Below are 8,832 nucleotides of genomic sequence, written 5' to 3'. Positions count from 1 at the left end.
TATGGAAAAGAACTTGCATGACATCTTTTGTCCTACCCTCCCGTGGCAGCGGGGTCCTAGTGGAAACTAAGGGATATTAAGGCCTCCTTTTAATAGAGAACTGGAACAAAGCATTAGCACATAGTGAATACATGAACTCCTCAAACTATGGTCATCACCGAGAAGTATCCCGATTATTGTCACTTCGGTGTTGTCGGATCATAACACATAATAGGTGACTATAGACTTGCAAGATAGGATCAAGAACTCACATATATTCATGAAAACATAATAGGTTCAGATCTGAAATCATGGCACTCGGGCCCTAGTGACAAGCATTAAGCATAGCAAAGTCATAGCAACATCAATCTCAGAACATAGTGGATACTAGGGATCAAACCCTAACAAAACTAACTTGATTACATGGTAAATCCCATCCAACCCATCACCGTCCAGCAAGTCTATGATGGAATTACTCACGCACGGCGGTGAGCATCATGAAATTGGTGATGGAGGATGGTTGATGATGACAATGGCGACGAATCCCCCTCTCCGGAGCTCCGAACGGACTCCAGATCAGCCCTCCCGAGAGAGATTAGGGCTTGGCGGTGGCTCCGTATCGTAAAACGCGATGAAACTTTCTCTCTGATATTTTTCTCCGCGAAACGGAATGTATGGAGTTGGAGTTGAGGTCGGTGGAGCATCAGGGGGCCCACGAGACAGGGGGCGCGCCCAGGGGGGAGGGCGTGCCCCCATCCTCGCGGACAGGGTGTGGGCCCCCTGGCCTTGATTCTTTCGCCAGTATTTTTCATATTTTCCAAAACTTATCTCCGTGGAATTTCAGGTCATTCCGAGAACTTTTGTTTTCTGCACAATAAACAACATCATGGCAGTTCTGCTGAAAACAGCGTCAGTCCGGGTTAGTTTCATTCAAATCATGCAAGTTATAGTCCAAAACAAGGGCAAAAGTGTTTGGAAAAGTAGATACGTTGGAGATGTATCAACTCCCCCAAGCTTAAATCTTTGCTTGTCCTCAAGCAATTCAGTTGATAAACTGAAAGTGATAAAAAAACTTTTACAAACTTTGTTTGCTCTTGTTGTTTATAGGAGTTTAAATGGATTTTCTTCTTGTTGAAGCGCCGCCGCGCCGCCCCCCGCGAAGCGCCGCCGCACCGGCCAGCTGCCCCAAAAGTACAGACAGCCGCGACCGCCTCCTGAGCTCCGCCTTCCAGGCGGCCAACATGTCTGCCTCCCGACCTCCGCTGCAATTCGTGGCCTCTTCCACCTGCAGGTCGTTGTCTCCTACTACTGCAGGTCGCTGCCTCCTCCTTCTGTAGATCGATGGCTATCTACTAGGTGCGTGAGCGTGATGTTGAACTGAACGATAAGCATCATCTGAACCATATGGGGGTTTAATCATGTATAGCCACAGCGATAGTGGATGAGAGTACGTTGCTGAGCACCACTCGATGGTTAGTACTACTAGTAGATAGTTGTTGTTAAAATTCTATTTGTTGCTGAGCACCAATCATCAAAACACCATGGTGGTTTGATTTGTTGTTGTTAAAATTCTACTTCAACTTCTGTCACTCTTTTGCTTAATCTGCACTTTCTTTTTTTGAAGTTGCTTAACTCTACATGATGTGAATAGTTGAGTACGTACTAAGTACTCTGCGCAACTCGCTCCCTTTTCTATTTCCTATGTGTTGCGAGGGCTAAACTACTACCCTTCTTTGTTTCAAAGACAAAATGGTCATCACAAGATTCCCAATGGAGAAAATAAAAGAAGATGGTGGTTTGATATCAGGAAGCAAGTGCTAGTACTATAACAAGTCCAACTCATCATCGCCCAGACCAATGTAAGTCTCTGCCCAAAAATAATGTGCTGCTTACTTGATAGTTTGCAAAACAAGACCGATTATAGCATGTTTTCTGTTTGTATGTATTTGGTTGAACTATTTAAATGTTTGAGTGAAGTTCAAACTTCTTGATGTGTGAAGGTTGAATCAAGTTCAGTTTTGTACGTAAGAGGTTCAGCCATTTTTCTCTACTACTGAAACCAATCATTTGACAGGGAGTTCAAACTTTCTGTACAGGAAAGTGCACATCCTATTTCCCACACTTTTCTATTTTTGATCGCACAAACATTTAAAATAAAATGTTTTATTGAGAAGCTCACACACTACCATCTCAAATGTTCAGGTTTTCTTTTCCGTAAAGTTCATATTTTTTCTAAAATGGAGTACTCTTCAGTTAAATTTTGTAAAAAGAAAAAACATCCTGAATAGCAAGGACAATTCAACAACAAGACCTATAGTAGTTCATCAGTATGTATCCACTAGAAAAAATCAAGTTATGATGTTAGTCTTGGCATTCATCTTTTCAGAATATCGAGTAAATAAGCAACTTCGGCATGCCAATGGGACCTTTTCAGTAAGTGATTTGACTACAACTGATGGTAGTTGGTATTCTGTGACGTTGCGCTCAGCGGAAGGAGGGCGAGGATATTCATCTTGGCAGTACAACTGCACCCGCCACTGCTGTTCACGACAAGAGCTGCGTGCAGGCCACCCCATGCTCCGCCCTAGATTTTTTTTTCAATGATCAGGCCGCCGTCGTCATGGTTCCTGCCCCACGGCGGTCGTACTGGTTCATGTGCATTGTCATCGGTCTTTTTTCGGTTGGAGACAGGGAGCGGCCCTAGGAAGCCCCTTCGTTAGTGGTTCATTGGTATCTCAAATATTAAGGTGAGCTTCATAATAGAGTAGCTAGACCTATCTGTCTTCCATTTTACGAAATTTGCTGGTAGCCATAAGTAACTATATGGACAAAATTGGCATCTCCATTTGCCTAAACATGCATAGCACGTGTGATGCTACAGAATTCTTGGGTCCTTGTGCAGAAAAATCATCAGTTCATGTTTCGGAATCCTGTAAGTTTAGATGTATCACTAAATAGGTTCAGAGAAAAAATTCTATAAGTTCGGTGCGTGTGGAGGTTCTTTTGACCTTGAACTTTATAAGAGTTCATTTTTTACTTGATTTTCAGTTCAAAATTTGCATTCTTTCAGTACATCAACTTTAATGTGCAGAACATCAAGGAAATCTTGAAAAATTATATGTGCACTCTATGTCTTTTTCTTATGTTTACAAGAATTCTGCACTCATACTGTTATGCATAAGTTCAGGTCACTTGTGGAGTTTCAGATATATGCAGTTGAATTAGAGCACCGTGCACTCACCCAAAAGTTTGAAAAACCATTGCTTTCAGTTCTAGTAACATATATTTTTGTTTCAGTTTTGCTAATTCTTTCTCCAATGGCCTTTACATAGGATGTGATATAGTTGTGTACACCTTTGCAGGCTTTTCCCGTTCAAGTTTTGCTAACAAAAATAGATTTGTAGCAGTTCAACATAAAGAAGTGAAATCTGTTGGTTGATGGGAAATAATTCACTTATATATGAAATTTGCAGGGGAAACATAATAAGTTCTAAGAAAATAAATATAGAAGTTCATATTTCGAAACAAATGAAGTATTTGGGAACTAAAATGAAGTATTTTAAAGTACAGAACTTCTATTTAGGTTTCTTCGTATACTTCTAATGTTACTATGCATGAACTTGTCGTTATTTTTACATGTTTTACATGATTATGATCATTTCGACATTGACAAAATTATTTCACCTTGTATGCTTTTTCCGTTCATCTTACAGGTTGAAGGAGCTCCCTTCCGTTCAATGGATTCAACAAAATAATCCATGCTGCCTACTAGAACTTGCGTGTGTACTGTGGCGTGTGTGCTGATGCATGCCTGGTGTCTAATGCGGAATGCGAGCATGTACACAAACTTAACTGAATGATATCCAGTAAGTGAACTCAATGGCCTCCTGTATCTGAACGGCAGGGGAGATGCATCATGTACAAAAAAATGGTAGGATCTTGAGGTGTTGCTGCTACTTCTTTCTTCTCATGCCCTACTGTTGCTCCATTCGATTCTATGCTACTTATATGAGAATAATTGATGGTTTATAGGTGCTTGTTGAAATGGTTATGAGAACCAATTTTTGTTGTTTGTTATTTGGTATAATAGGCAAAGAAAGGATACCCTATGTTTCCTCTTGCCGAATAGATTTATTTGAAGTTCCATTTTTCCAGCAAGTGTATGGTCCGATTCTCTTGAAAATGTTATAAAATCCACAAGTGCTGCAGCAGTGCCGCCACACCTCCGGTTTCTCTTTGGTATATTTTCCATATTCTGCAGCAGTTATTTAGTGCATGATTTGACAAAAAGACCATCAGTTCAATTACTAAATTACTAAAAATATTTTTTGTTTCTTAGTTCACTCCAGCGGGCTTCTCGTACCGTTGATGCTCCTAGTAATGTTGCAGCTTGATCCTCTTGGATTTCTATTTGTTTCTTAGTTCTGGTGAAGTAGGTGAACTGATTTTGGGGCCACTTCTCTTACTTTGTGCAGTGACAGAGAACTTGGTGCCGAGGAATGGAGCGCAAGTACGGATGGTGCTTCCATAATCTTAGGCGAGCTTGCGAATCTGTAGCACCCTGGTGATTTTAGTAGTGCTATTAGTCATGGAGTGAACATGGACAGATGAATGCGTCGCTAAACAGGGCTTCCGAATTTGCATTATCACCATGCTTTTTCCATTCGTATTCAGGTTCCAAAAATGTTCTTGTAGTCGATCGATCTATCAAGTGGATTCAGTCCAGATGCTAGCTTATTCTTGGGAAGTCTTGATTTGGAGGAAAAAATCATGTTGACTAGCTGTTGTTATGCCTCAAAGCAGAGACTTTATCTTACATTTTGATATCTAATGTTGGTTTATACTTCTCTGAATTTATTTATCCATTATGCTCTATTACTAGAACATCATTTACTTGTTTTCTGCCGCGCGCCGTCCCAGCCTCCCTCCGCCGCCGCGCACCGCCATCCCCGCCCCGAGCCGCCACCTTGAGACCCTCCGTCGTGCGCCGCCACTCCAAGCCCCGCCGCCCTGCGCCTGTCACCCCCCGCCTTCTGCAGCATCCTACCGACCGGACCAGCCGCCGGCTGAATCCAGCCTCGCCCCCGAGCTTCGTCTTCTTCCTCGCCGAGACACGCGACAGCCACCCCAGTTCGGGCGTAGTAAGTACCTTAGTACGAGTTAAAAACGATGGTCCGTTCGAAATAAAAGAAATGGCAAAAATTCGAATTATAAAAATTCAAGCAAAAAAAGAAACCCCATGAAAATCCTGCTTAGTAAGTACCTCAGTACAAGTCGTAATATGAAAGAAGTTCAGAACATCGTTGTCAAAAAAATGTTGAGTTCAAAAAAAAACAAAAAAAATATTTTCTTTTTGAGTAAAATATCAGTCAGTTCAATGATACAAACCATGCAAGTACAGGGGCGATGATACAATAAACCGTTGAAAATTTACGAGCAAAAATATTACCCAAAACAGAGCAAAAGCTAGTTAGTGAAAACATGTTTAGTACAAACCCATGCAAACATCAGTACAAGTACTCTTTTTTCAGAATAATTCAAAATTACTCTACAATAAATAGCTCAGTACAAACACACACATATATCAGTACGAGTACTCTGTTTTTCAGACGGGAAAACAGCAGGATCCGTCTTGCCGTATTCCAAATTACTCTTAAACGGTTGCTCTAGGATTTGTCCATGTTCTGGAGGGAAGTAATTAACTTGTGGTTTGCAGTGGGACCTACTATATAACAAATATGTGTCAGCAAATATGTGTTGAACATTGTTAATTGGAGGGATGTGTACTGATGTACCTTTCCTGCTGGATCCTTCTTTTATAGAATAAACATTTGCTGTTTCTACAGGAATAATTATTTGGTATATGTGATGTGATCTGCAAACTATGTATCCAGATTTGGTTCTTTTATTTTTCTAAAATAGTACAAAACATTGAATGATCCATTATATGTAGATTCATTTGAAACCTTGATTTGATTTTTAAAAATGCAAAAAAAATTAATATGTACTTGTACATATGCTTATCAGGTTTGTGCGTGTGCTATACAAAAATATTTGAAGCAATTCGACAAAGATTATATTTGCATCAGTTCATACTCAAATATACAACAAGTTTACAGGAAAACGAAAATAAAGTTCGAAGTTGAGAAACATGGGATGTTTGCTCATATGTATAAAAATAAGTTCTTGGAAAATAAGAACACAATAGTTCGGTTGAAAACAATGATCAGTTTCATAGCGCTCTCTCCTGCCTATTTTGGTTGATGTCCACAAATGGACAAAAATTATATGGGAAATGTTCTATTATTACTAGCATATAAGTACGGGAAAGAGTTGAACACGACATCCTAGATAAGTTTGGAAAAAAAGCTCAAACAAATAAACCATGGAAATTTAAAATAGGAAAAGTACAAGTGGTAAAATGAAAGAAGTCCAGAATATCGTTGCAAAAAATGTTGAGTTCAAAAGAAAACACAAAACATTTCCGTTTTATTAAAAATATCAGTCAGTTCAACAGTATAAACTATGGAAGTTCGGGCATGATGATGTCATTGAGAAGTGACGAGGAAAATCATACCGAAAATACAGAGTAAAGTCTAGTACGTAAAGACACGCTCAGTACAAAACCATACAGACATCCGTTCAAGTACACTCTTTTCCCGGTACCATTCAAAATTGCTCTGTGAGAAATGCATCAGTACAAACACACATATACATCAGTACAAGTACTCTATTTTTCCTGACGGGAAAACAGCATGATGGGTGTCACCATATTCAAAATTACTCTTCAATGGTTATGAATTTGAGAAAACGTTCAACATGACTAAGTTACGCATTTTCGATAGCTATCCAACGGTATATTATTTGCCCCATTTCGACAAATTTTAAAAAAAAATCACGTTCAAAATCAAATTTGACCGTATTCGAATTCGTTTTTAAACCGTAAGGAATTAGAAAAACATTTCAATATGAAAAAGTTGCGCATTTTCCGTAACTTTTCAACGCCGTATCTTTTGCGTCAATCCGACAAATCGTTTGCAAAAAATCGTGAAAATACGTTTCGCCCAGAATTTCACCATTTTTCAAATTACTTTTAAATCATATAGAATTAGAAAAAACAATACATATATGGAAGATGCGGATTTACACCAGTTTTCCAACGCCATCTTATTTGCTCAATTCCGACAAACTGTTTGAAAATTGAGTCCAAAATACAATTCACGTTTTTGGTTTTAAAAAAAACGGTTTTTCCAAAACTGCTCCTAAACCATAACGATTTTGCAAAAACGTTCAATATACTTGAAATATGGTTGTCAAGAGCTTTCCAACGATGTATTACACGCCCCGTTCCGACAAAAAAATTACAAAAAAATTTTGAACTAAAGAAGACAATCTGTTAAACACGACTGAAAGCATCAGTTCAACCGCTTCAAAAACATCAGTACAACCACCTGAAACCGTCAGTTCAAAAAGGGTAACAGAATAATATTCTGTTACGCGTAACAGAATAGCCCAGATGAGTTTTAAGTCCTCTACAGCATTCACTTATTGCTATTTCTTCAAAGTTGATTTCTTATGCTAAGTGAATGCGTTCGGACCCTTTCCCCCTCTATGCTAAACTCAATCCAGTCTATTCACAAATTCCTCATATGCGTTCTATTTGAAACTCGTTCAAATTCTTCACTGTGTCCTGACAGCTGAAGAAACTGCGAACGAAACTTTAAAACTTTTCTTATCTGAATTTTCGGCTTTGCCGCTCAAACCGTTCCGCATCCCACGATATATTTATCTATTCACCCACGATCTTACACGATTGCCACCTCACAGTACGTGGGTGACACATGTCATGCGAATGAGAAGGGTCAGGGGCACGTTCGTCCTAAATCTTCGGGCGAACAGTTTTTCACTGCGACTATAAATACCCCCTCACCCCTTCCTCACTTCCTTTACTCTGCCCGACCTCTCTCTCCCGCTCGAGCTTCTCAAACCCTAGCGCCGCCGCTACTCCATCGTCGCCGGTGAGGAAGAGCTTCACTGCCTCGACCTCGTCACCATCATACTCGCGCCGGCCGCGGAAATCTTCCCTCCGCCGCCGCCGTAGCCGTCTTCCTCCGCCAAGTTAGGGCGTGGAAGATCTGAACTGACGAACTTCACATCTGTTCTTCCCAGTTCGTCGTGTTCTTCACTTCGGGTAATTAAAAGTTACTTTTAACTGCTCGCTTTGATTCTCAAGTTTTTCTGAAAATCTTCAAAGGTGTTTATTCTTCAATTCTTCACACACATGAACACCTCACACATCATCTGTTCTTGATTCGTTTCCCTAAGCTATGATTTTCTTCAAGATTCCTCAATTATGTGGATTTTCAATCTATACAACTTTGGAACCTAAGACAAAGAACGCTTAGTGAAATTCCTCAAGACGCTTCTGGTCGAATTCCTCAAACTTGTTCTTTTTGAAAAACCCTCTGAGAACGCATATGACCTCTCCAAATTCCTCGCAACTACACTCTATTCACAGGTACAAATGTCCGCTGCTGAATCACTAGGTTCTCATCAACTTAACTCATTTGCAGCGTTCCTCAAAGAAAAGTTGCATACTTCTTTAGAGAATTCGATTGTTCAAATTCCTCAACTGAAGAAAATGGCAGATGGTAAGAAGCCACAGAAGGGAGGAAAGAAGCCTGATCTCATGACTGCCTTTGAGATCCCTAAGGACATTTACGCAGGCTATTGCACACCTGATGAAGCCAAGTTTGGCAAGGAGAACAAAAATCAGCGCAAGGTGCGCATACAGAGGATTGAAAGAAAATGGGCACCGAAATGGAGGGAGTACAGGTATGTAACTCCCAAGTA

The 8,832-nt window shown here is 40.1% G+C and overlaps 2 long non-coding RNA genes across 2 annotated transcripts; both read left to right on the top strand.

Annotated features, from left to right (window-relative positions):
* Positions 1-1,134: 1,134 nt before the first annotated feature.
* Positions 1,135-2,412, top strand: LOC119275861. The gene is made up of 3 exons (XR_005135899.1): positions 1,135-1,451; positions 1,724-1,838; positions 1,980-2,412. It is a non-coding gene; the product is annotated as an uncharacterized LOC119275861 (long non-coding RNA).
* A 1,390-nt stretch (positions 2,413-3,802) lies between these two features.
* On the top strand, positions 3,803-4,868 carry LOC119275862. Its single transcript, XR_005135900.1, has 2 exons — positions 3,803-3,845; positions 4,455-4,868. It is a non-coding gene; the product is annotated as an uncharacterized LOC119275862 (long non-coding RNA).
* The last annotated feature ends 3,964 nt before the right edge of the window (positions 4,869-8,832 follow it).

The sequence above is a fragment of the Triticum dicoccoides genome, chromosome 3B, assembly GCF_002162155.2.
Source record: "Triticum dicoccoides isolate Atlit2015 ecotype Zavitan chromosome 3B, WEW_v2.0, whole genome shotgun sequence".
Taxonomy (NCBI): domain Eukaryota; kingdom Viridiplantae; phylum Streptophyta; class Magnoliopsida; order Poales; family Poaceae; genus Triticum; species Triticum dicoccoides.
Note: the sequence above shows the minus strand (reverse complement) of the source record. Positions and strands in the feature narration are given on the sequence as shown.